The 27,693-nt window shown below is 46.5% G+C and overlaps 3 protein-coding genes and 1 pseudogene across 5 annotated transcripts in view; 1 reads left to right on the top strand and 3 right to left on the bottom strand.

Annotated features, from left to right (window-relative positions):
• Nucleotides 1–27,693, top strand: part of LOC118937868 (stonustoxin subunit beta-like) — a 397,513-nt gene that overhangs the window by 322,824 nt on the left and 46,996 nt on the right. The window lies entirely within an intron of this gene.
• Nucleotides 1–27,693, bottom strand: part of LOC110512533 (NLR family CARD domain-containing protein 3-like) — a 223,892-nt gene that overhangs the window by 106,804 nt on the left and 89,395 nt on the right. The window lies entirely within an intron of this gene.
• The window catches only part of LOC110516333 (NLR family CARD domain-containing protein 3-like), a 369,172-nt gene that overhangs the window by 24,445 nt on the left and 317,034 nt on the right, over nucleotides 1–27,693 (bottom strand). The window lies entirely within an intron of this gene.
• LOC149979038 (stonustoxin subunit beta pseudogene) lies at nucleotides 21,271–27,562 on the bottom strand (annotated as a pseudogene). The gene is made up of 2 exons (XR_016485473.1): nucleotides 27,541–27,562; nucleotides 21,271–23,113 (listed from the first exon to the last, which is right to left on the bottom strand). The product of XR_016485473.1 is annotated as a stonustoxin subunit beta pseudogene (transcript).

The following is a 27,693-nucleotide window of genomic DNA, read 5'->3' on the forward strand; positions in this document are numbered from 1 at the left end:
GAATGCATTAGTTAACCTGAATAAATAAATCATTCATTGAATATCTACTAAGTATTTATTAATTGTATGCATAATTACTAAACCATAAAAAATGCATTAATAAATGATTTTAAAAAGCTGATAATTCATGTTAATAGTTCTATAACTGGAATTTCCTGCATCTAAACCATTCAGAAACAAATGGTCTTAGGAAGAGAGTTAACCATTATTAACAGTATGATAAGGTTTTAGCATGTATCAATTATTTTTTGTGATGCAGGTTCATGTTATTGAGAGATTGTCTTTATTCTAGTCTATAATATCTTACCATTGACTAACTGATGTGCCATGACAACTAGTTAAGAAATAGGAAATGAAGAAAAACTATTCAGTCATTTATCTTTAATTTCAAAAGCAGGATAAGCAACATCACACAGTTTCATCACAAGTTTAGGTAATGGTGAGCTGCAGTGAGTGACAGATCTTGGTTTGAGTATTGAAGTGTAGTTGTCACCAAGCCACAAGGACAAAGTACAAAAAACATGTTGACACTGATTCTATATCATATTGGCAAATGTATCCTAATCCTTTTGGCAAATATACACTGTGTACAAAACATTAAGGTCACCTGCTCTTTCCATGACCTAGACTGACCAGGTGAATCCACTTTAATCAGTGTAGATAAAGGGGAGGAGACAGGCTAAAAAAATATTTTGGAGCCTTGAGACAACTGAGAGATGAATTGTGTGCCATTCAGAGGGTGAAGACAATAGATTTAAGTGCCTTTAAACGGGGTATGATAGTAGGTGCCAGATGCACCTGTTCATGTCAAGAACTGCAACGCTGCTGGGTTTTCACGCTCAACAGTGTGTACAAAACAATAACAACACCTTCCTAATATTGAGTTGCAGCTCCCCCCACCGAATACGAAGAATCAACATGATTGTCTAGGCAATAACAAAATCCCATAATTAAAATTGCTCAAACATACAAGTATTTCACACCATTTTAAAGATAAACTTGTTGTTAATCCAACCAGTGTCCAATTTCAGATAGGCTTTACAGCGAAAGCACAACAAACGATTATGTTTGGTCACCGTCAAGTCACAGAAAAACACAGCCATTTTTCCAGCCAAAGAGAGGAGTCACAAAATTCAGAAATAGAGAGAATTAATCACTAACCTTTGATGATCTTCATCAGATGACACTCATAGGACTTCATGTTACACAATACATGTATGTTTTGTTTGATAAAGTTCATATTTACATAAAAAAATCTCAGTATACATTGGCACGTAATGTTCAGTAGTTCCAAAAACATCCAGTGATTTTGCAGAGAGCCATATCAATTTACAGAAATACTCATAATAAACGTTGATCAAAGATACAAGTGTTATGCATGGAATTTTAGATCCAGTTCTCCTTAATGCAACCGCTGTGTCAGATTTCAAAAAAGCTTTACGGAAAACGCAAACCATGCAATAATCTGAGTATGGCGCTCAGAGACCAAACAAGCCAAAAAGATATCTGCCATATTGTGCAGTCAACAGAAGTCAGAAATAACATTATAAATATTCACTTACCTTCATCAGAATGCACTCCCTGTCACGCCCTGGCCATAGAGGCTTTTATTCTCTATTTTGGTTAGGCCAAGGTGTGACTAGGGTGGGCATTCTATGTTCTTTTTTCTATGTTTTTGTATTTCTTTGTTTTTGGTAGGGTATGGTTCTCAATCAGGGACAGCTGTCTATCGTTGTCTCTGATTGGGAACCATACATAGGTAGCTCTTGCCCACGGGTTTTGTGGGTAGTTAATTTCTGTTTAGTGTTTTTCACCTTTCAGGACTGTTTTGGTTCCCTTTGTTATTTTTGTATTTAGTGTTCAGTGACAATAAACAAATATGACGTACAACGCTGCATCTTGGTCCTCACCTTCTTCCACAGAAAGCCGTTACACTCCCAGGAATCCCAGTTCCACATTAAATGTTTGTTTTGTTCGATAATGTCCATCATTTAAGTCCAAATAGCTTCTTGTGTTAGCGCATTTGGTAAACAAATCCAAACTCACGAAGCGCATTCACCAGTTGCAGACAAAGTCCAAAAGTTACGTTACAGTCCATAGAAACATGTCAAACGAAGTGTAGAATCAATCTTTAGGATGTTTTTATCATAAATCTTCAATAATGTTCCAACCGGAGAATTCCTTTGTCTGTAGAAATGCAATGGAAACCAGGTCGCTCTCACATGAACGAGCGGGGCAAAAAAAAGAAGCAATGGAACGCAGCTACAACACATGTGAAATGACCAGCTCGTGGCTCTCTGCCAGACACCTGACTCATTCCCCTCTCATTCGGCCCCACTTCACAGTAGAAGCATCAAACAAGGTTCTAAAGACTGTTGATATCTAGTGGAAGCCTTAGGAAGTGCAACATGATCAATATCCCACTGTATCTTCAATAGGGAATTATTTGAAAAACGACCAACCTCGGATTTCCCACTTCCTGGTTGGATTTTTTTCTCTGCCAAATGAGTTCTGTTATACTCACAGACATCATTCAAACAGTTTTAGAAAGTTCCGAGTGTGCATATATTAGCAACTGGGACTGAGTAGCAGGCAGTTTACTCTGGGCACCTTATTCATCCAAGCTACTCAATACTGCCCCCAGCAAAACAATTCCTGACATTTAATCCTAGTAAAATTCCCTGTCTTAGGTCAGTTAGGATCACCACTTTTTTTTAAAGAATGTGAAATGTCAGAATAATAGTAGAGAGAATTAATTATTTCAGCTTTTGTTTCTTTAATCAGAAAAAAAACTAATTGTAAGTGTCTATTTAACTAGGCAAGTCAGTTATGAACAAATAATTATTTACATTGACGGCCTACCCCGGCAACGGGGTATGTGCATCATGGGACTCAGGGCCAGATGTGATGCAGCCTGGATTTGAACCAGGGACTGTAGTGGTGCCTCTTGCACTGAAATGCAGTGCCTTAGACCACTGCACAACTCAGGAGCCGTGTGTGTGTGTGTGTGTGTGTGTGTGTGTGTGTGTGTGTGTGTGTGTGTGTGTGTGTGTGTGTGTGTGTGTGTGTGTGTGTGTGTGTGTGTGTGTGTGTGTGTGTGTGTGTGTGTGTGCACCACTTAAGGGAAGGGTGAGCAGTGTGGTTAGGTTAGGATTAAAATCAAATTGTATTACTTTGTGCCTGTTCCAGTTAGTGACCACTATGCTGAACTGCCTCCAGGGCAAGATTCATGACAATAAATGCCAACCTGCCTCCCAGTCATCCCCTCCTTATCTTTACAAGGCTGCAGAACATACAAGCTAGTGATGTGGGGGTTCTCTCATAACCCTCAGTCCCCAGGTGGGTAGATGGCAGGTTGAATAAAGAGAAGCTAGTGATGTGGGGGTTCTCTCATAACCCTCAGTCCCAAGGTGGGTAGATGGCAGGTTGTATAAAGAGAAGCTAGTGATGTGGGGTTTCTCTCATAACCCTCAGTCCCCAGGTGGGTAGATGGCAGGTTGAATAAAGAGAAGCTAGTGATGTGGGGGTTCTCTCATAACCCTCAGTCCCCAGGTGGGTAGATGGCAGGTTGAATAAAGAGAAGCTAGTGATGTGGGGGTTCTCTCATAACCCTCAGTCCCCAGGTGGGTAGATGGCAGGTTGAATAAAGAGAAAACAATAGGATACATAAAACAGTACATATATGTACAGTTGATATTGGAAGTGTATACATACTTCAAATACATTTAAAGTCAGTGTTTCACAATTCCTGACATTTAATTCTAGTAAACATTCCCTGTTTTAGGTCAGGTAGGATCACTTTATTTTAAGAATGTGAAATGTCAGAATAATAGTAGAGAAAATTATTTATTTCAGCTTTTATTTCTTTCATCACATTCCCAGTGGGTCAGAAGTTTACATAAACTCAATTAGTATTTAGTAGCATTGCCTTTAAATTGTTTAAACTTGGGACATACGTTTTGGGTAGCCTTCCACAAGCTTCCCATAATAAGTTGGGTGAATTTTGGCCCATTCCTCCTGACAGAGCTGGTGTAACTGAGTCAGGTTTGTAGGCCTCCTTGCTCGCACACAATTTTTCAGTTCTGCCCACATATTTTCTATAGAATTGAGGTCAGGGCTTTGTGATGGGCACTCCAATACTTGACTTTGTTGCCCTTAAGCCATTTTGCTTGGGGTCATTGTCTATTTGGAAGACCCATTTGCACCAAGCTTTATCTTCCTGACTGATGTCTTGAGATGTTGCTTCAATATACCCACATACTTTTCTTCCTCATGAAGACATCTATTTTGTGAAGTGCACCAGTCCCTCCTACAGCAAAGAACCCCCACAACATGATGCTGCCACCCCCGTGCTTCATGGTTGGTATGGTGTTCTTCAGCTTGCAAGCCTCCCCCTTTTTCTTCCAAACATAACAATGGTCATTATGGCCAAAGAGTTCTATTTTTGTTTCATCAGACCAGAGGACATTTCTCCAAAATGTACGATATTTGTCCTCATGTGCAGATGCAAACCGTAGTCTGGCTTTTCTATGGTGGTTTTGGAGCAGTGGCTTCTTCCTTGCTGAGTGGCCTTTCAGGTTATGCCAATATAGGATCCGTTTTACTGCGGATATAGATACTTTTGTACCTGTTTCCTCCAGCATCTTCACAAGGTCCTTTGCTGTTGTTCTAGGATGGATTTGCACTTTTCACACCAAAGTACGTTCCTCTCTAGGAGACAGAACGCGTCTCTTTCCTGAGCGATATGACGGCTTCGCGGCTGCGTGGTCCCATGGTGTTGCGTACTATTGTTTGCACAGATGACCGTGGCATCTTCAGGCATTTGGAAATTGCTCCCAAGGATGAACCAGACTTCTGGAGGTCAAAACAAAATTCTGACGTCTTGGCTGATTTCTTTTGATTTTCCCATGATGTCAAGCAACTAGCTGACTTTGAAGGTAGGCCTTGAAATACATCCACAGGTACACCTCCAATTGACTCAAATTATGTTAATTAGCCTATCAGAAGCTTCTAAATCCATTACATAATTTTCTGGAATTTTCCAAGCTGTTTAAAGGCACACTCGAATAAGTGAATGTACACTTCTGGCCCACTGGAATTGTGATACAGTAAATTAGAAGTGAAATAATCTGTCATTAACAATTGTTGGAAAAATGCACAAAGTAGATGTCCTAACCGACTTGCCAAAACTATAGATTGATAACATGAAATTTGTGGCGTAGTTGAAAAATGAGTTTAACTGACTCCAACCAAGTGTATGTAAACTTCCGACTTCAACTGTATAAGCCTACTCACAATCCATACGTACATGGACTTGATGTACACCTAGAACTAAATATGTAATTTAATTATAGGTTGGCCTTTTTCTCTTATTCCAGGCTTCATCAAACAAATTGGCAAACTTGAATATAGAATGGACAAAACAACTTTCAGGTTTTCCTCTTCGATCAGCCAAATAATGCCAGGGTTCTCCCAGGCCCTCCCACCTAGTGGGCTGTCTGGAATAGAAACACCTGTATATAGAATAATGCCAGGGTTCTCACAGGCCCTCCCACCTAGTGGGCTGTCTGGAATAGAAACACCTGTATATAGAATAATGCCAGGGTTCTCACAGGCCCTCCCACCTAGTGGGCTGTCTGGAATAGAAACACCTGTATATAGAATAATACCAGGGTTCTCCCAGGCCCTCCCACCTAGTGGGCTGTCTGGAATAGAAACACCTGTATATAGAATAATGCCAGGGTTCTCCCAGGCCCTCCCACCTAGTGGGCTGTCTGGAATAGAAACACTTGTATATAGAATAATGCCAGGGTTCTCCCAGGCCCTCCCACCTAGTGGGCTGTCTGGAATAGAAACACCTGTATATATAATAATGCTAGGGTTCTCCCAGGCCCTCCCACCTAGTGGGCTGTCTGGAATAGAAACACCTGTATATAGAATGATTCCAGGGTTCTCCCAGGCCCTCCCACCTAGTGGGCTGTCTGGAATAGAAACACCTGTATATAGAATAATGCCAGGGTTCTCCCAGGCCCTCCCACCTAGTGGGCTGTCTGGAATAGAAACACCTGTTTATAGAATAATGCCAGGGTTCTCCCAGGCCCTCCCACCTAGTGGGCTGTCTGGAATAGAAACACCTGTATATAGAATAATGCCAGGGTTCTCCCAGGCCCTCCCACCTAGTAGGCTGTCTGGAATAGAAACACCTGTATATAGAATAATGCCAGGGTTCTCCCAGGCCCTCCCACCTAGTGGGCTGTCTGGAATAGAAACACCTGTATATAGAATAATGCCAGGGTTCTCCCAGGCCCTCCCACCTAGTGGGCTGTCTGGAATAGAAACACCTGTATATAGAATAATGCCAGGGTTCTCCCAGGCCCTCCCACCTAGTGGGCTGTCTGGAATAGAAACACCTGTATATAGAATAATGCCAGGGTTCTCCCAGGCCCTCCCACCTAGTGGGCTGTCTGGAATAGAAACACCTGTTTATAGAATAATGCCAGGGTTCTCCCAGGCCCTCCCACCTAGTGGGCTGTCTGGAATAGAAACGCCTGTATATAGAATAATGCCAGGGTTCTCCCAGGCCCTCCCACCTAGTGGGCTGTCTGGAATAGAAACACCTGTATATAGAATAATGCCAGGGTTCTCCCAGGCCCTCCCACCTAGTGGGCTGTCTGGAATAGAAACACCTGTTTATAGAATAATGCCAGGGTTCTCCCAGGCCCTCCCACCTAGTGGGCTGTCTGGAATAGAAACACCTGTATATAGAATAATGCCAGGGTTCTCCCAGGCCCTCCCACCTAGTGGGCTGTCTGGAATAGAAACACCTGTATATAGAATAATGCCAGGGTTCTCCCAGGCCCTCCCACCTAGTGGGCTGTCTGGAATAGAAACACCTGTATATAGAATAATGCAAGGGTTCTCCCAGGCCCTCCCACCTAGTGGGCTGTCTGGAATAGAAACACCTGTATATAGAATAATGCCAGGGTTCTCCCAGGCCCTCCCACCTAGTGGGCTGTCTGGAATAGAAACACCTGTATATAGAATAATGCCAGGGTTCTCCCAGGCCCTCCCACCTAGTGGGCTGTCTGGAATAGAAACACCTGTATATAGAATAATGCCAGGGTTCTCCCAAGCCCTCCCACCTAGTGGGCTGTCTGGAATAGAAACACCTGTATATAGAATAATGCCAGGGTTCTCCCAAGCCCTGCCACCTAGTGGGCTTTCTGGAATAGAAACACCTGTATATATAATAATGCCAGGGTTCTCCCAAGCCCTGCCACCTAGTGGGCTTTCTGGAATAGAAACACCTGTTTATATACTAATGCCAGGGTTCTCCCAGGCCCTCCCACCTAGTGGGCTGTCTGGAATAGAAACACCTGTATATCGTCTTTTAAAGGCCAATAGAGTATTGAGTGAATTTCATTCTCTACCTCTTCTTGGTCACGGTAGTTACAAAGTCTCTCCTCTACTATTCTAATACTGTTGACACATGTAGGGGCAATATCCCTGTCCTTACCTGTATACATAGTGATCTCTAATAGCGGCCTGTTGACACACTGAGGGGCAATATCCCTGTCCTTACCTGTGTACATAGTGATCTCTAATAGCGGCCTGTTGACACACTGAGGGGCAATATCCCTGTCCTTACCTGTGTACATAGTGATCTCTAATAGCGGCCTGTTGACACACTGAGGGGCAATATCCCTGTTCTTACCTGTGTACATAGTGATCTCTAATAGCGGCCTGTTGACACACTGAGGGGCAATATCCCTGTCCTTACCTGTGTACATAGTGATCTCTAATAGCGGCCTGTTGACACACTGAGGGGCAATATCCCTGTTCTTACCTGTGTACATAGTGATCTCTAATAGCGGCCTGTTGACACACTGAGGGGCAATATCCCTGTTCTTACCTGTGTACATAGTGATCTCTAATAGCGGCCTGTTGACACACTGAGGGGCAATATCCCTGTCCTTACCTGTGTACATAGTGATCTCTAATAGCGGCCTGTTGACACACTGAGGGGCAATATCCCTGTTCTTACCTGTATACATAGTGATCTCTAATAGCGGCCTGTTGACACACTGAGGGGCAATATCCCTGTTCTTACCTGTGTACATAGTGATCTCTAATAGCGGCCTGTTGACACACTGAGGGGCAATATCCCTGTCCTTACCTGTGTACATAGTGATCTCTAATAGCGGCCTGTTGACACACTGAGGGGCAATATCCCTGTTCTTACCTGTGTACATAGTGATCTCTAATAGCGGCCTGTTGACACACTGAGGGGCAATATCCCTGTTCTTACCTGTGTACATAGTGATCTCTAATAGCGGCCTGTTGACACACTGAGGGGCAATATCCCTGTCCTTACCTGTGTACATAGTGATCTCTAATAGCGGCCTGTTGACACACTGAGGGGCAATATCCCTGTTCTTACCTGTGTACATAGTGATCTCTAATAGCGGCCTGTTGACACACTGAGGGGCAATATCCCTGTTCTTACCTGTGTACATAGTGATCTCTAATAGCGGCCTGTTGACACACTGAGGGGCAATATCCCTGTCCTTACCTGTGTACATAGTGATCTCCGGCTGTACGGTGGACATAACCTTTAACCGCAGGGTAAATGTTCCTGTGTGTGAGGGGGGGGGGGGGGGGAGTGCAGGGTAAATGCTCCTGTGTGTGAGGGGGGGGGGGGGGGGTGCAGGGTAAATGTTCCTGTGTGTGAGGGGAGGGGGGGGGGGAGTGCAGGGTAAATGTTCCTGTGTGTGTGTGTGGGGGGGGGGTAAATGTTCCTGTGTGTGTGTGTGGGGGGGGGGGGTAAATGTTCCTGTGTGTGTGTGTGTGGGGTAAATGTTCCTGTGTGTGAGGGGGGTGGGGGTGCAGGGTAAATGTTCCTGTGTGTGTGTGGGGGGGGGGGGGGGGGGGGGGGGGCAGGGTAAATGTTCCTGTGTGTGATGGGGGGGGGGGGGGGGGGGTGCAGGGTAAATGTTCCTGTGTGTGTGTGTGTGTGTGGGGGGTGAGGGGGGGGGGGGGTAAATGTTCCTGTGTGTGTGTGTGTGTGGGGGGGTAAATGTTCCTGTGTGTGAGGGGGGGGGGGAGGGGTGCAGGGTAAATGTTCCTGTGTGTAAAGGGGGGGGGGGGGGGGGGCAGGGTAAATGTTCCTGTGTGTGGGGGGGTGCAGGGTAAATGTTCCTGTATGAGGGGGGTCTTGCAGACACTCTGAGTCCTTATCCATAGACTGCTTTCAAGGTAAGGAAACAAATAGCTAAATATTTAAAATGGCTGAACTGTCACTTTAATGTCATGGTATAAACTGTAACCTTTCTGTTGTACATTTGAACGTTCTAATTAAAAAAGTCAAATAAAATAAAATATTTTGGAAGTTTGAAAGTCACGCCCCAACCCTCCCTGTGAGTTCCACTGAATCTTGTCAACGGTCAATAAGAGTATTAAGTTAATAAGTTAGACCAGGAAGTCTGGTAAGACAGACTGAGTGGGTGAGAAGCTCACCTTGACTAGAGGTTCTTTGAAAACTCCTGTGTGATGCAACATGGACGCAGTGTTGCAATGAGATGAGGTCAATTTGCTGATCCACAAACAAGTCAAACATTGACATTGAACGCAAAGGGTGGCAGGTAACCTAGTGGTTAAGAGTGGTCTGAATCTCCTGCCGGTGCGCCCTTAATCAAGGCACTTAACCCTAATTGCTCCTGTAAGTCACTCTGAATAAGAGCGTCTGCTAAATGACTAAAATCATTACAAAAATAAACATCCAATCCTGTCAGACACTGAGTGGACAGAACATTATGAACACCTACTTCCATGACAGACTGACCAGGTGGAAGCTTTGACCCCTTATTGGTGTCACTTTCTAAATACACTTCAATCAGTGTAGATGAAGGAGAGGAGACGGGTTAAATAATGATTTTGGAGCCTTGAGACAATTGAGACATGGATTGTGTATGTGTTGCCATTCAGTGGGTGAGAGAGCAGGACAAAAGATTTCAGTGATTTGAACGGGGTATGGTAGTCTACCAGGCACATCGGTTTGTGTCAAGAACTGCAACGCTGCTGGGTTTTTCACACTCAACTGTTTCCTGTGTGTATCAAGAATGGTCCACCACCCAAAGGACATCTAGCCAACTGGACACAACGCAGTTGAGCCGTTGTTGCTCCTAGACGTTTCCAACTTCACAATAACAGCACTTACAGTTGACCAGGGCAACTCTAGAAGGGCAGTAGTTTGACAAACTGACTGAGCTCTTCAGTACGGCCATTCTACTGCCAATGTTTGTCTATGGAGATTGCATGGCTGTGATCAGTTTTATAGACCTGTCAGCAACGGGTGTCTGAAATTGCCGAATCCACTAATTTGAAGGGGTGTCCACATACTTTTGTATATATAGTGTATTTTAAGTTCCTTTGAACGGGGTATGGTAGTAGGTGCCAGGCGCACTGGTGTGTGTCAAGAACTCCAACGCTGCTGGTTTTTCACGCTTAACTGTTTCCTGTGTGTATCAAGAATGGTCCACCACCCAATGGACATCCAGACAACTGGACACAACTGTGGAAAGCATTAAAGTCAACATGGGCCAGCATCCCTGTGAACCCTTTCAACACCTTGTAGAATCAACATGGGCCAGCATCCCTGTGGAACGCTTTCAACACCTTGTAGAGTCAACATGGGCCAGCATCTCTGTGAACCCTTTCAGCACCTTGTAGAGTCAACATGGGCCAGCATCCCTGTGGAACGCTTTCAACACCTTGTAGAGTCAACATGGGCCAGCATCCCTGTGGAACGCTTTCAACACCTTGTAGAGTCAACATGGGCCAGCATCTCTGTGAACCCTTTCAGCACCTTGTAGAGTCAACATGGGCCAGCATCCCTGTGGAACGCTTTCAACACCTTGTAGAGTCAACATGGGCCAGCATCCCTGTGAACCCTTTCAACACCTTGTAGAGTCAACATGGGCCAGCATCCCTGTGGAACCCTTTCAACACCTTGTAGAGTCAACATGGGCCAGCATCCCTGTGGAACCCTTTCAACACCTTGTAGAGTCAACATGGACCAGCATCCCTGTGGAACCCTTTAGACACCTTGTGGAGTCAACATGGGCCAGCATCCCTATGGAACCCTTTCAACACCTTGTAGAGTCAACATGGGCCAGCATCCCTGTGGAACCCTTTCAACACCTTGTAGAGTCAACATGGGCCAGCATCCCTGTGGAACCCTTTCAACACCTTGTAGAGTCAACATGGACCAGCATCCCTGTGGAACCCTTTAGACACCTTGTGGAGTCAACATGGGCCAGCATCCCTATGGAACCCTTTCAACACCTTGTAGAGTCAACATGGGCCAGCATCCCTGTGGAACCCTGTCAACACCTTGTAGAGTCAACATGGACCAGCATCCCTGTGGAACCCTTTAGACACCTTGTGGAGTCAGCATGGGCCAGCATCCCTGTGGAACGCTTTCCACACCTTATAGAGTCAACATGGGCCAGCATCCCTGTGGAACACTTTCAACACCTTGTAGAGTCCATCCCCCAACGAATTGAGACTGTTCTGAGTGCAAAAGGGGGGGGGGGGGGGGCAACTCAATATTAGGAAGGTGTTGTTTTTTGTACACTCAGTAGAAACATAATTAGTATAATACAGTCAGGAAGACAGAGTGGTGATCTAGTTACTACAGTCAGGAAGACAGAGAGGTGATCTAGTTACTACAGTCAGGAAGACAGAGTGGTGATCTAGTTACTACAGTCAGGAAGACAGAGAGGGGATCTAGTTACTACAGTCAGGAAGACAGAGAGGGGATCTAGTTACTACAGTCAGGAAGACAGAGTGGTGATCTAGTTACTACAGTCAGGAAGACAGAGAGGGGATCTAGTTACTACAGTCAGGAAGACAGAGAGGGGATCTAGTTACTACAGTCAGGAAGACAGAGAGGGGATCTAGTTACTACAGTCAGGAAGACAGAGAGGGGATCTAGTTACTACAGTCAGGAAGACAGAGAGGGGATCTAGGTACTCAGTAGAAACATAATTAGTATAATGCAGTCAGGAAGACAGAGAGGTGATCTAGTTACTACAGTCAGGAAGACAGAGAGGTGATCTAGTTACTACAGTCAGGAAGACAGAGTGGTGATCTAGTTACTACAGTCAGGAAGACAGAGAGGGGATCTAGTTACTACAGTCAGGAAGACAGAGAGGGGATCTAGTTACTACAGTCAGGAAGACAGAGAGGGGATCTAGGTACTCAGTAGAAACATAATTAGTATAATACAGTCAGGAAGACAGAGAGGTGATCTAGTTACTACAGTCAGGAAGACAGAGAGGTGATCTAGTTACTACAGTCAGGAAGACAGAGTGGTGATCTAGTTACTACAGTCAGGAAGACAGAGTGGTGATCTAGTTACTACAGTCAGGAAGACAGAGAGGGGATCTAGTTACTACAGTCAGGAAGACAGAGTGGTGATCTAGTTACTACAGTCAGGAAGACAGAGTGGTGATCTAGTTACTACAGTCAGGAAGACAGAGAGGTGATCTAGTTACTACAGTCAGGAAGACAGAGAGGTGATCTAGTTACTACAGTCAGGAAGACAGAGAGGGGATCTAGTTACTACAGTCAGGAAGACAGAGAGGTGATCTAGTTACTACAGTCAGGAAGACAGAGAGGGGATCTAGTTACTACAGTCAGGAAGACAGAGAGGGGATCTAGTTACTACAGTCAGGAAGACAGAGAGGTGATCTAGTTACTACAGTCAGGAAGACAGAGAGGGGATCTAGTTACTACAGTCAGGAAGACAGAGAGGGGATCTAGTTACTACAGTCAGGAAGACAGAGATGGGATCTAGTTACTACAGTCAGGAAGACAGAGAGGGGATCTAGTTACTACAGTCAGGAAGACAGAGAGGGGATCTAGTTACTACAGTCAGGAAGACAGAGAGGTGATCTAGTTACTACAGTCAGGAAGACAGAGAGGGGATCTAGTTACTACAGTCAGGAAGACAGAGAGGGGATCTAGTTACTACAGTCAGGAAGACAGAGAGGGGATCTAGTTACTACAGTCAGGAAGACAGAGAGGGGATCTAGTTACTACAGTCAGGAAGACAGAGAGGGGATCTAGTTACTCAGTAGAAACATAATTAGTATAATACAGTCAGGAAGACTGAGAGGTGATCTAGTTACTACAGTCAGGAAGACAGAGTGGTGATCTAGTTACTACAGTCAGGAAGACAGAGAGGGGATCTAGTTACTACAGTCAGGAAGACAGAGAGGTGATCTAGTTACTACAGTCAGGAAGACAGAGAGGTGATCTAGTTACTACAGTCAGGAAGACAGAGAGGGGATCTAGTTACTCAGTAGAAACATAATTAGTATAATACAGTCAGGAAGACTGAGAGGTGATCTAGTTACTACAGTCAGGAAGACAGAGAGGGGATCTAGTTACTACAGTCAGGAAGACAGAGTGGTGATCTAGTTACTACAGTCAGGAAGACAGAGAGGGGATCCAGTTACTACAGTCAGGAAGACTGAGAGGTGATCCAGTTACTACAGTCAGGAAGACAGAGTGGTGATCTAGTTACTACAGTCAGGAAGACAGAGTGGTGATCTAGTTACTACAGTCAGGAAGACAGAGAGGTGATCTAGTTACTACAGTCAGGAAGACAGAGTGGTGATCTAGTTACTACAGTCAGGAAGACAGAGTGGTGATCTAGTTACTACAGTCAGGAAGACAGAGTGGTGATCTAGTTACTCAGTAGAAACATAATTAGTATAATACAGTCAGGAAGACTGAGAGGTGATCTAGTTACTACAGTCAGGAAGACAGAGAGGTGATCTAGTTACTACAGTCAGGAAGACAGAGAGGGGATCTAGTTACTACAGTCAGGAAGACAGAGAGGTGATCTAGTTACTACAGTCAGGAAGACAGAGTGGTGATCTAGTTACTACAGTCAGGAAGACAGAGTGGTGATCTAGTTACTACAGTCAGGAAGACAGAGTGGTGATCTAGTTACTACAGTCAGGAAGACAGAGTGGTGATCTAGTTACTACAGTCAGGAAGACAGAGAGGTGATCTAGTTACTACAGTCAGGCTGACAGAGGGGTGTTCTAGTTAATACAGTCAGGAAGACAGAGGGGTGATCTAGTTACTCAGTCAGGAAGACAGAGAGGGGTGATCTAGTTAATACAGCTATATGTTGTGGTAGAGCCTGGCAGACCCACTGGCTCCCTAATGAACTGGGGTCCCAGCTGTATGTTATGGTAGAGCCTGGCAGACCCACTGGCTCCCTAATGAACTGGGGTCCCAGCTGTATGTTGTGGTAGAACCTGGCAGACCCACTGGCTCCCTAATGAACTGGGGTCCCAGCTATATGTTGTGGTAGAGCCTGGCAGACCCACTGGCTCCCTAATGAACTGGGGTCCCAGCTGTATGTTGTGGTAGAGCCTGGCAGACCCACTGGCTCCCTAATGAACTGGGGTCCCAGCTATATGTTGTGGTAGAGCCTGGCAGACCCACTGGCTCCCTAATGAACTGGGGTCCCAGCTGTATGTTGTGGTAGAGCCTGGCAGACCCACTGGCTCCCTAATGAACTGGGGTCCCAGTTGTATGTTGTGGTAGAGCCTGGCAGACCCACTGGCTCCCTAATGAACTGGGGTCCCAGCTGTATGTTGTGGTAGAGCCTGGCAGACCCACTGGCTCCCTAATGAACTGGGGTCCCAGCTATATGTTGTGGTAGAGCCTGGCAGACCCACTGGCTCCCTAATGAACTGGGGTCCCAGCTGTATGTCGTGGTAGAGCCTGGCAGACCCACTGGCTCCCTAATGAACTGGGGTCCCTGCTGTATGTTGTGGTAGAGCCTGGCAGACCCACTGGCTCCCTAATGAACTGGGGTCCCAGCTGTATGTTGTGGTAGAGCCTGGCAGACCCACTGGCTCCCTAATGAACTGGGGTCCCAGCTGTATGTTGTGGTAGAGCCTGGCAGACCCACTGGCTCCCTAATGAACTGGGGTCCCAGCTGTATGTTGTGGTAGAGCCTGGCAGACCCACTGGCTCCCTAATGAACTGGGGTCCCTGCTGTATGTTGTGGTAGAGCCTGGCAGACCCACTGGCTCCCTAATGAACTGGGGTCCCAGCTGTATGTCGTGGTAGAGCCTGGCAGACCCACTGGACGGCGCTGTCAGCCTGTGGAGGCTGCATGGAGAACCAAAAGGAGGAGGAGGAGGAGGAGGAGGAGGAAGAGAACTAATCATCTAATGTTTTTTTCATCTAGTAATCTTTTCTTTGTACATGACGCTGGATTACTTGTGGTTTGTGGGTAGAGCAGGACAGATCCCAGGTGCGCAAGAGGGAATGTGTGGAGAGTAACGTTGTTGTCTGCTGATGTGTGTGTAATTCCAGTGTTAGAGGAGGAGGGTATTTTTCCTCTTTGTCCATACACCGTCACATCCCCCCACCCCAACTTGCTCAACTTCTACATTTTTCATTACGAGATGAACAGGTGAGCAGTGTGTCTGTGAAATGAGAGCATGAATGGTGTGAGGAACTTTAAAGGTTAAAGGGCACATTGACACAATGTCAGCACAGGCTAACACTGCATCTGTAGCAGCTGGTACAGCTCTGAGGCAACACACCAACCCTCTCACCACACTGTCAAGTCTCTTAGAGTAGTATGCAATGTGCCGCTGCTTCCCAATGTGATCCTGTATGAGGACAGATTTTATTTTGTTCTTGGGCACACAACAATGCAATCTCCATAGACAAACCTTGGCAGTAGAATGGCCTTACTGAAGACCTCAGTGACTTTCAACTTGGCACCATCATAATAGACAATGCTTTCCAGCAAGTCAGTTTGTGAAGTTTCTGCCCTGTTAGAGCGGCCCCGGTCAACTGTAAGTGCTGTTCTTGTGAAGTGGAAACGTCTAGGAGCAACAACGGGTCAGTCGTGAAGTGGGAGGCCACACAGGCTCACAGAACAGGTCAGTTGTGAAGTGGGAGGCCAAACAGGCTCACAGAACGGGTCAGTCGTGAAGTGGGAGGCCACACAGGCTCACAGAACAGGTCAGTCGTGAAGTGGGAGGCCACACAAGCTCACAGAACGGGTCAGTCGTGAAGTGGGAGGCCACACAGGCTCACTTAACGGGTCAGTCAGTGATAGGCCACACAGGCTCACAGAACGGGTCAGTCGTGAAGTGGGAGGCCACACAGGCTCACAGAACAGGTCAGTCGTGAAGTGGGAGGCCACACAGACTCACAGAACAGGTCAGTCGTGAAGTGGGAGGCCACACAGGCTCACAGAACGGGTCAGTCGTGAAGTGGGAGGCCACACAGGCTCACAGAACAGGTCAGTCAGTGATAGGCCACACAGGCTCACAGAACAGGTCAGTCGAGAAGTGGGAGGCCACACAGGCTCACAGAACAGGTCAGTCGTGAAGGGGGAGGCCACACAGACTCACAGAACAGGTCAGTCGTGAAGTGATAGGCCACACAGACTCACAGAACGGGTCAGTCGTGAAGTGATAGGCCACACAGACTCACAGAACGGGTCAGTCGTGAAGTGGGAGGCCACACAGGCTCACAGAACAGGTCAGTCGTGAAGTGGGAGGCCACACAGGCTCACAGAACAGGTCAGTCGTGAAGTGGGAGGCCACACAGGCTCACAGAACGGGTCAGTCGTGAAGTGGGAGGCCACACAGGCTCACAGAACGGGTCAGTCGTGAAGTGGGAGGCCACACAGGCTCACAGAACGGGTCAGTCGTGAAGTGGGAGGCCACACAGGCTCACAGAACGGGTCAGTCGTGAAGTGGGAGGCCACACAGGCTCACAGAACGGGTCAGTCGTGAAGTGGGAGGCCACACAAGCTCACAGAACGGGTCAGTCGTGAAGTGGGAGGCCACACAGGCTCACAGAACGGGTCAGTCGTGAAGTGGGAGGCCACACAGGCTCACAGAACGGGTCAGTCGTGAAGTGGGAGGCCACACAGGCTCACTTAACGGGTCAGTCAGTGATAGGCCACACAGGCTCACAGAACGGGTCAGTCGTGAAGTGGGAGGCCACACAGGCTCACAGAACAGGTCAGTCGTGAAGTGGGAGGCCACACAGACTCACAGAACAGGTCAGTCGTGAAGTGGGAGGCCACACAGGCTCACAGAACGGGTCAGTCGTGAAGTGGGAGGCCACACAGGCTCACAGAACAGGTCAGTCAGTGATAGGCCACACAGGCTCACAGAACAGGTCAGTCGAGAAGTGGGAGGCCACACAGACTCACAGAACGGGTCAGTCGTGAAGTGGGAGGCCACACAGGCTCACAGAACGGGTCAGTCGTGAAGTGGGAGGCCACACAGGCTCACAGAACGGGTCAGTCGTGAAGTGGGAGGCCACACAGGCTCACAGAACAGGTCAGTCAGTGATAGGCCACACAGGCTCACAGAACAGGTCAGTCGAGAAGTGGGAGGCCACACAGACTCACAGAACGGGTCAGTCGTGAAGTGGGAGGCCACACAGGCTCACAGAACGGGTCAGTCGTGAAGTGGGAGGCCACACAGGCTCACAGAACAGGTCAGTCAGTGATAGGCCACACAGGCTCACAGAACAGGTCAGTCGAGAAGTGGGAGGCCACACAGACTCACAGAACGGGTCAGTCGTGAAGTGGGAGGCCACACAGGCTCACAGAACAGGTCAGTCGTGAAGTGGGAGGCCACACAGGCTCACAGAACAGGTCAGTCGTGAAGTGGGAGGCCACACAGGCTCACAGAACGGGTCAGTCGTGAAGTGGGAGGCCACACAGGCTCACAGAACGGGTCAGTCGTGAAGTGGGAGGCCACACAGGCTCACAGAACGGGTCAGTCGTGAAGTGGGAGGCCACACAGGCTCACAGAACGGGTCAGTCGTGAAGTGGGAGGCCACACAGGCTCACAGAACGGGTCAGTCGTGAAGTGGGAGGCCACACAAGCTCACAGAACGGGTCAGTCGTGAAGTGGGAGGCCACACAGGCTCACAGAACGGGTCAGTCGTGAAGTGGGAGGCCACACAGGCTCACAGAACGGGTCAGTCGTGAAGTGGGAGGCCACACAGGCTCACTTAACGGGTCAGTCAGTGATAGGCCACACAGGCTCACAGAACGGGTCAGTCGTGAAGTGGGAGGCCACACAGGCTCACAGAACAGGTCAGTCGTGAAGTGGGAGGCCACACAGACTCACAGAACAGGTCAGTCGTGAAGTGGGAGGCCACACAGGCTCACAGAACGGGTCAGTCGTGAAGTGGGAGGCCACACAGGCTCACAGAACAGGTCAGTCAGTGATAGGCCACACAGGCTCACAGAACAGGTCAGTCGAGAAGTGGGAGGCCACACAGGCTCACAGAACAGGTCAGTCGTGAAGGGGGAGGCCACACAGACTCACAGAACGGGTCAGTCGTGAAGTGATAGGCCACACAGACTCACAGAACGGGTCAGTCGTGAAGTGGGAGGCCACACAGGCTCACAGAACAGGTCAGTCGTGAAGTGGGAGGCCACACAGGCTCACAGAACGGGTCAGTCGTGAAGTGGGAGGCCACACAGGCTCACAGAACGGGTCAGTCGTGAAGTGGGAGGCCACACAGGCTCACAGAACGGGTCAGTCGTGAAGTGGGAGGCCACACAGGCTCACAGAACGGGTCAGTCGTGAAGTGGGAGGCCACACAGGCTCACAGAACGGGTCAGTCGTGAAGTGGGAGGCCACACAGGCTCACAGAACGGGTCAGTCGTAAAGTGGGAGGCCACACAGGCTCACAGAACGGGTCAGTCGTGAAGTGGGAGGCCACACAAGCTCACAGAACAGGTCAGTCGTGAAGTGGGAGGCCACACAGGCTCACAGAACGGGTCAGTCGTGAAGTGGGAGGCAACACAGGCTCACAGAACGGGTCAGTCGTGAAGTGGGAGGCCACACAGGCTCACAGAACAGGTCAGTCGTGAAGTGATGGGCCACACAGGCTCACAGAATGGGTCAGTCGTGAAGTGGGAGGCCACACAGGCTCACAGAACGGGTCAGTCGTGAAGTGGGAGGCCACACAGGCTCACAGAACAGGTCAGTCGTGAAGTGATAGGCCGCACAGGCTCACAGAACAGGTCAGTCGTGAAGTGGGAGGCCACACAGGCTCACAGAACAGGTCAGTCGTGAAGTGGGAGGCCACACAGGCTCACAGATCGGGTCAGTCGTGAAGTGGGAGGCCACACAGGCTCACAGAACAGGTCAGTCGTGAAGTGATAGGCCACACAGGCTCACAGAACGGGTCAGTCGTGAAGTGGGAGGCCACACAGGCTCACAGAACGGGTCAGTCGTGAAGTGGGAGGCCACACAAGCTCACAGAACGGGTCAGTCGTGAAGTGGGAGGCCACACAGGCTCACAGAACGGGTCAGTCGTGAAGTGGGAGGCCACACAAGCTCACAGAACGGGTCAGTCGTGAAGTGGGAGGCCACACAGGCTCACAGAACGGGTCAGTCGTGAAGTGGGAGGCCACACAGGCTCACAGAACGGGTCAGTCGTGAAGTGGGAGGCCACACAGGCTCACAGAACAGGTCAGTCGTGAAGTGGGAGGCCACACAAGCTCACAGAACGGGTCAGTCGTGAAGTGGGAGGCCACACAGGCTCACTTAACGGGTCAGTCAGTGATAGGCCACACAGGCTCACAGAACGGGTCAGTCGTGAAGTGGGAGGCCACACAGACTCACAGAACAGGTCAGTCGTGAAGTGGGAGGCCACACAGGCTCACAGAACGGGTCAGTCGTGAAGTGGGAGGCCACACAGGCTCACAGAACAGGTCAGTCAGTGATAGGCCACACAGGCTCACAGAACAGGTCAGTCGAGAAGTGGGAGGCCACACAGGCTCACAGAACAGGTCAGTCGTGAAGGGGGAGGCCACACAGACTCACAGAACAGGTCAGTCGTGAAGTGATAGGCCACACAGACTCACAGAACGGGTCAGTCGTGAAGTGATAGGCCACACAGACTCACAGAACGGGTCAGTCGTGAAGTGGGAGGCCACACAGGCTCACAGAACAGGTCAGTCGTGAAGTGGGAGGCCACACAGGCTCACAGAACAGGTCAGTCGTGAAGTGGGAGGCCACACAGGCTCACAGAACGGGTCAGTCGTGAAGTGGGAGGCCACACAGGCTCACAGAACGGGTCAGTCGTGAAGTGGGAGGCCACACAGGCTCACAGAACGGGTCAGTCGTGAAGTGGGAGGCCACACAGGCTCACAGAACGGGTCAGTCGTGAAGTGGGAGGCCACACAGGCTCACAGAACGGGTCAGTCGTGAAGTGGGAGGCCACACAAGCTCACAGAACGGGTCAGTCGTGAAGTGGGAGGCCACACAGGCTCACAGAACGGGTCAGTCGTGAAGTGGGAGGCCACACAGGCTCACAGAACGGGTCAGTCGTGAAGTGGGAGGCCACACAGGCTCACAGAACAGGTCAGTCGTGAAGTGATGGGCCACATAGGCTCACAGAATGGGTCAGTCGTGAAGTGGGAGGCCACACAGGCTCACAGAACGGGTCAGTCGTGAAGTGGGAGGCCACACAGGCTCACAGAACAGGTCAGTCGTGAAGTGATAGGCCGCACAGGCTCACAGAACAGGTCAGTCGTGAAGTGATAGGCCACACAGGCTCACAGAACAGGTCAGTCGTGAAGTGGGAGGCCACACAGGCTCACAGAACAGGTCAGTCGTGAAGTGGGAGGCCACACAGGCTCACAGAACGGGTCAGTCGTGAAGTGGGAGGCCACACAGGCTCACAGAACGGGTCAGTCGTGAAGTGATAGACCACACAAGATCACAGAACGGGTCAGTCGTGAAGTGATAGGCCACACAAGATCACAGAACGCGTCAGTCGTGAAGTGGGAGGCCACACAGGCTCACAGATCGGGTCAGTCGTGAAGTGGGAGGCCACACAGGCTCACAGAACAGGTCAGTCGTGAAGTGATAGGCCACACAGGCTCACAGAACGGGTCAGTCGTGAAGTGGGAGGCCACACAGGCTCACAGAACGGGTCAGTCGTGAAGTGGGAGGCCACACAGGCTCACAGAACGGGGCCGCTAAGTGCTGAAGTGTGTAGCGCGTAAAATTCCAGCACAGACCAAAGCATATCAAGGATGAGGAAAGTTTCTTCATAGAGGAATGGTCTGAAATCCATCCCAACGTTTTCTTACAATCTCATAAAACATTACAGAAAAAGGCTGAGTGCCCTTTTCTCACAAGGAGAGGGAGCACAAAGTATTGAAGACAAGGGTGTCAATAATATTGTTTTTATTATTTGTTCAACAAAGTATTTTTCTCAGAGCAGTTGTATTAGTATGAGATAATATTCTTTCCAATGTGTTGGAGCCTCCAGTAGAGGAGCTCAGTATTTGTAAGACGTAAGATTTTGTTGGGCGTCTTTGTCAAGGGTGACAATCCAATGTTACTGTAAGTCTCCACATTTAGCATGTGTTGCATTTCAAATCCTCTCCAAAATACTTTTAAACCAATTCATTGAGTAACAGATTATATTCAAGAGATGTGCTGTCACACTGTTGTTAATTAACTATGCTAACAGTATCTTCTCGTGTTGTTGCAGGTTACTCTGTATATCGGGGAGAATGCCCAAGGGACTTGTCTGACGGGGGTCCCAGAGCTGTGTACTGAACCAAAGTACTCTCACACTGCCCAACACTGTGGTACCACCCTTAGCCACCCTGTTCCAATGTGTGTAGGTACCAAGTTTTGCTTGTGTGTGAGTGTGTGTGTGTGTGTGTGTCCAGTGTGTGTGTGTGTCCAGTGTGTTTGTGTCCAGTGCGTGTGTGTGAGGGCAGTGTGTGTGTGTGTCCAGTGTGTGTTTGTGTCTAGTGTGTGTGAGTCCAGTGCGTGTGTGTGTGTGTGTAGTGCGTGTGTGTGCAGTGTGTGCGTGTCAGTGTGTCTGAGTCCAGCGTGTGTGTGAGTCCAGTGTGTGTGTTTGTGTGTATCCAGTGTGTGTGTTTGTGTGTATCCAGTGTGTGTGTTTGTGTGTATCCAGTGTGTGTGTTTGGCGCCACACCAAACTGGAAGTCTTCCGACTTGCTTGGATCAGTATCAAAGATACTCTTCAGTATCGAAGAGCCCTCACTGCTGCTCAATCATCCTATTTTTCCAACTTAATTGAGGAAAATAAGAACAATCCAAAATGTATTTTTGATACTGTCACAAAGCTAACTAAAAATCAGAGAAGATGGATTTCCCTGAATAAATTCATGAACTTCTTTGAGGAAAAGATCATGATTATTAGAAAGCAAATTACGGACTCCTCTTTAAATCTGCGTATTCCTTCAAAGCTCAGTTGTCCTGAGTCTGCACAACTCTCCCAGGACCTAGGATCAAGAGAGACGCTCAAGTGTTTTAGTACTATATCTCTTGACACAATGATGAAAATAATCATGGCCTCTAAACCTTCAAGCTGCATACTGGACCCTATTCCAACTAAACTACTGAAAGAGCTGCTTCCTGTGCTTGGCCCTCCTATGTTGAACATAATAAACGGCTCTCTATCCACCGGATGTGTACCAGTGTGTGTCCAGTGTGTGTGTGTCAGGTTATTATTTACAGGCACACTGAGGATTCATACTGAACCCAAAACCCTGGATAGAGGGGCTCAGTGAATGTACAGGTGAATGTGTTCAGGTGGGTCAGTGTGTCCGAGGAGGCTCTATAGAAGGACAGAGTGCCGGCTGGCCAGTCCAGATACACTCCTACTCTGTGGGAGCTGGTGGAGGAGACGTCTATGGTAGTGAGAATATTATTGTGCCTGGCTCTGTAACTGTTGTCAGAGCAGGTCAGACTCCAGGACTTGTCATTGTATCCAAGACCACAGTCATCACCCCTTCCTCTCCTGCTGATTCCTTTATATGTCACTCCTATATCAGCCCTCCCACTCCTCTCTACCTCCCAGTAACAGCACCCAGTCAGACCCTCTCTACACAGCACCTGTCCCCAGATCTCAAATCTCTCTGGGTGATCAGGATACGGCTGCTCCTCTGTCCTACATGTCACCTTTCTGTTCTCCTCAGACAGAGAGAGGAGTCGGTATACTGTGTTTGGGTCCAGTGTGAGATCACAGACGTCTGATGGATGAAACCAGACACAATATTAGAAATCATCATCATTCACATTAGACATTACACATTAGACTTTCTGTCTAAGGGAGGAGATAACACGTTTCTAAACAATACTAAATTAATCCTGATTATGCCTTGATTAATACAAATAATAAATAAATAATGAATAATAACACTAAGAGTTGGTTTGAACAGATCTGAATCAGGACACTAAGAGTTGGTTTGAACAGATCTGAATCAGGACACTAAGAGTTGGTTTGAACAGATCTGAATCAGGACACTAAGAGTTGGTTTGAACAGATCTGAATCAGGACACTAAGAGTTGGTTTGAACAGATCTGAATCAGGACACTAAGAGTTGGTTTGAACAGATCTGAATCAGGAAACTAAGAGTTGGTTTGAACAGATCTGAATCAGGAAACTAAGAGTTGGTTTGAACAGATCTGAATCAGGACACTAAGAGTTGGTTTGAACAGATCTGAATCAGGAAACTAAGAGTTGGTTTGAACAGATCTGAATCAGGACACTAAGAGTTGGTTTGAACAGATCTGAATCAGGACACTAAGAGTTGGTTTGAACTGATCTGAATCAGGACACTAAGAGTTGGTTTGAACTGATCTGAATCAGGACACTAAGAGTTGGTTTGAACAGATCTGAATCAGGAAACTAAGAGTTGGTTTAAACAGATCTGAATCAGGAAACTAAGAGTTGGTTTGAACTGATCTGAATCAGGAAACTAAGAGTTGGTTTGAACTGATCTGAATCAGAAAACTAAGAGTTGGTTTGAACAGATCTGAATCAGGAAACTTAGAGTTGGTTTAAACAGATCTGAATCAGGACACTAAGAGTTGGTTTGAACAGATCTGAATCAGGAAACTAAGAGTTGGTTTGAACAGATCTGAATCAGGACACTAAGAGTTGGTTTGAACTGATCTGAATCAGGACACTAAGAGTTGGTTTGAACAGATCTGAATCAGGACACTAAGAGTTGGTTTGAACAGATCTGAATCAGGAAACTAAGAGTTGGTTTGAACAGATCTGAATCAGGAAACTAAGAGTTGGTTTGAACAGATCTGAATCAGGACACTAAGAGTTGGTTTGAACAGATCTGAATCAGGAAACTAAGAGTTGGTTTAAACAGATCTGAATCAGGAAACTAAGAGTTGGTTTGAACTGATCTGAATCAGAAAACTAAGAGTTGGTTTGAACAGATCTGAATCAGGACACTAAGAGTTGGTTTGAACAGATCTGAATCAGGAAACTAAGAGTTGGTTTGAACAGATCTGAATCAGGACACTAAGAGTTGGTTTGAACTGATCTGAATCAGGACACTAAGAGTTGGTTTGAACAGATCTGAATCAGGACACTAAGAGTTGGTTTGAACAGATCTGAATCAGGAAACTAAGAGTTGGTTTGAACAGATCTGAATCAGGAAACTAAGAGTTGGTTTGAACAGATCTGAATCAGGACACTAAGAGTTGGTTTGAACAGATCTGAATCAGGAAACTAAGAGTTGGTTTAAACAGATCTGAATCAGGAAACTAAGAGTTGGTTTGAACTGATCTGAATCAGAAAACTAAGAGTTGGTTTGAACAGATCTGAATCAGGACACTAAGAGTTGGTTTGAACAGATCTGAATCAGGAAACTAAGAGTTGGTTTGAACAGATCTGAATCAGGACACTAAGAGTTGGTTTGAACTGATCTGAATCAGGACACTAAGAGTTGGTTTGAACAGATCTGAATCAGGACACTAAGAGTTGGTTTGAACAGATCTGAATCAGGAAACTAAGAGTTGGTTTGAACAGATCTGAATCAGGAAACTAAGAGTTGGTTTGAACAGATCTGAATCAGGACACTAAGAGTTGGTTTGAACAGATCTGAATCAGGAAACTAAGAGTTGGTTTAAACAGATCTGAATCAGGAAACTAAGAGTTGGTTTGAACTGATCTGAATCAGAAAACTAAGAGTTGGTTTGAACAGATCTGAATCAGGAAACTAAGAGTTGGTTTAAACAGATCTGAATCAGGAAACTAAGAGTTGGTTTGAACAGATCTGAATCAGGACACTAAGAGTTGGTTTCAACAGATCTGAATCAGGACACTAAGAGTTGGTTTAAACAGATCTTAATCAGGAAACTAAGAGTTGGTTTGAACAGATCTGAATCAGGAAACTAAGAGTTGGTTTAAACAGATCTGAATCAGGAAACTAAGAGTTGGTTTGAACTGATCTGAATCAGGAAACTAAGAGTTGGTTTGAACTGATCTGAATCAGAAAACTAAGAGTTGGTTTGAACAGATCTGAATCAGGAAACTTAGAGTTGGTTTAAACAGATCTGAATCAGGACACTAAGAGTTGGTTTGAACAGATCTGAATCAGGAAACTAAGAGTTGGTTTGAACAGATCTGAATCAGGACACTAAGAGTTGGTTTGAACTGATCTGAATCAGGACACTAAGAGTTGGTTTGAACAGATCTGAATCAGGACACTAAGAGTTGGTTTGAACAGATCTGAATCAGGAAACTAAGAGTTGGTTTGAACAGATCTGAATCAGGAAACTAAGAGTTGGTTTGAACAGATCTGAATCAGGACACTAAGAGTTGGTTTGAACAGATCTGAATCAGGAAACTAAGAGTTGGTTTAAACAGATCTGAATCAGGAAACTAAGAGTTGGTTTAAACTGATCTGAATCAGGAAACTAAGAGTTGGTTTGAACTGATCTGAATCAGAAAACTAAGAGTTGGTTTGAACAGATCTGAATCAGGACACTAAGAGTTGGTTTAAACAGATCTGAATCAGGAAACTAAGAGTTGGTTTGAACAGATCTGAATCAGGACACTAAGAGTTGGTTTCAACAGATCTGAATCAGGAAACTAAGAGTTGGTTTAAACAGATCTTAATCAGGAAACTAAGAGTTGGTTTGAACTGATCTGAATCAGGAAACTAAGAGTTGGTTTGAACAGATCTGAATCAGAAAACTAAGAGTTGGTTTGAACAGATCTGAATCAGGACACTAAGAGTTGGTTTGAACAGATCTGAATCAGGACACTAAGAGTTGGTTTGAACAGATCTGAATCAGGACACTAAGAGTTGGTTTGAACTGATCTGAATCAGGACACGAAGAGTTGGTTTGAACAGATCTGAATCAGGAAACTTCTGATATAGACAGATCTGAATTGACCAATTAACTTAAAGTGTATTAAAGCAGTTAAAAGTATTTAGTTGAAAACTTTGTTTCCAGTTTGTTTTATTTTTTTAGTACCTGAATGGTGGAATAAGTTTCTGTCTAAGTGAATAGATAACATGTTTCTAAACACGACGATCCTGACAATGCACCATTACCAATAACAGAGGCTACAACAAAACATACTAACCTCTCACCATTACCAATAACAGAGGATACAACAAAACATGCTAACCTCTCACCATTACCAATAACAGAGACTACAACAAAACATGCTAACCTCTCACCATTACCAATAACAGAGGATATAACAAAACATACTAACCTCTCACCATTACCAATAACAGAGGCTACAACAAAACATACTAACCTCTCACCATTACCAATAACAGAGGATACAACAAAACATGCTAACCTCTCACCATTACCAATAACAGAGGATACAACAAAACATGATAACCTCTCACCATTACCAATAACAGAGGGGGTCTGATCTTTGTGCCTCTGTAACTTTCTCATTCATCATTATCATCGATTCATTCCTGATTATTCATCATCATAGTAGCATCCACATGAATGTAGAAGTGTTCAGAAACATCTTCTATTCTTACTGACAATACAAGTGAAGTGACTCCAAAATGACAGGACATTATTCACCATTCAGTTTCTATTTGGAAAAACATCCAAAACACAACCAAGACAAACTGCAAATTAATTCAACAAGTTAGTAGAATCACAATCTTGATGTAATCACTGCAGGCATGGAATATGGGACCAAATACTAAAGTTATGCCTACTTTAATACAATATAAGTGATTTAGTCCAAATAATATGAATATATATATATATACAGTATATATAATGAAAATATATAATGAAAATGCCCTCAAATAAAAGGTGACATTCTGTTCTGTCGCCTAATATGAACCATTCTATCTCAAATCCAAAATGCTGGAGCACCAAATGTAAAAGTGTAATCTTCACTGTCCAAACACAGATGGTGTGGACTATGTGTGTCTGGTAAACACATGTGGATCTGGTGAACAGTTATCACTTGTTGACCAACTACAGGAATACTGACCTCAGAGTCTCCAGTTTACAGTGGGGATTCCCCAGTCCAGCAGAGAGCAGCTCCACTCCTGAATCCTTCAGGTCATTGTTACTCAGATCCAGTTCTCTCAGGTGTGAGGGGTTTGACTCCAGAGCTGAGACCAGAGAAGCACAGCCTTCCTCTGTGACTCCACAGCCTGACAGCCTGACAAAGAGATCATCATGATTTCACAAACACACTGTTAATTTAACACCAGTAGTGTAGAAGGACAATGGCAGATGCATTTGGTTTATTCTCTCAAACAACATATAGATTCATCTTCCGTCTCCTAGAATTGTATGGTCATATTGTTAT

The sequence above is a fragment of the Oncorhynchus mykiss genome, chromosome 13, assembly GCF_057628025.1.
Source record: "Oncorhynchus mykiss isolate SJ-2025 chromosome 13, ASM5762802v1, whole genome shotgun sequence".
Taxonomy (NCBI): Eukaryota; Metazoa; Chordata; class Actinopteri; order Salmoniformes; family Salmonidae; genus Oncorhynchus; species Oncorhynchus mykiss.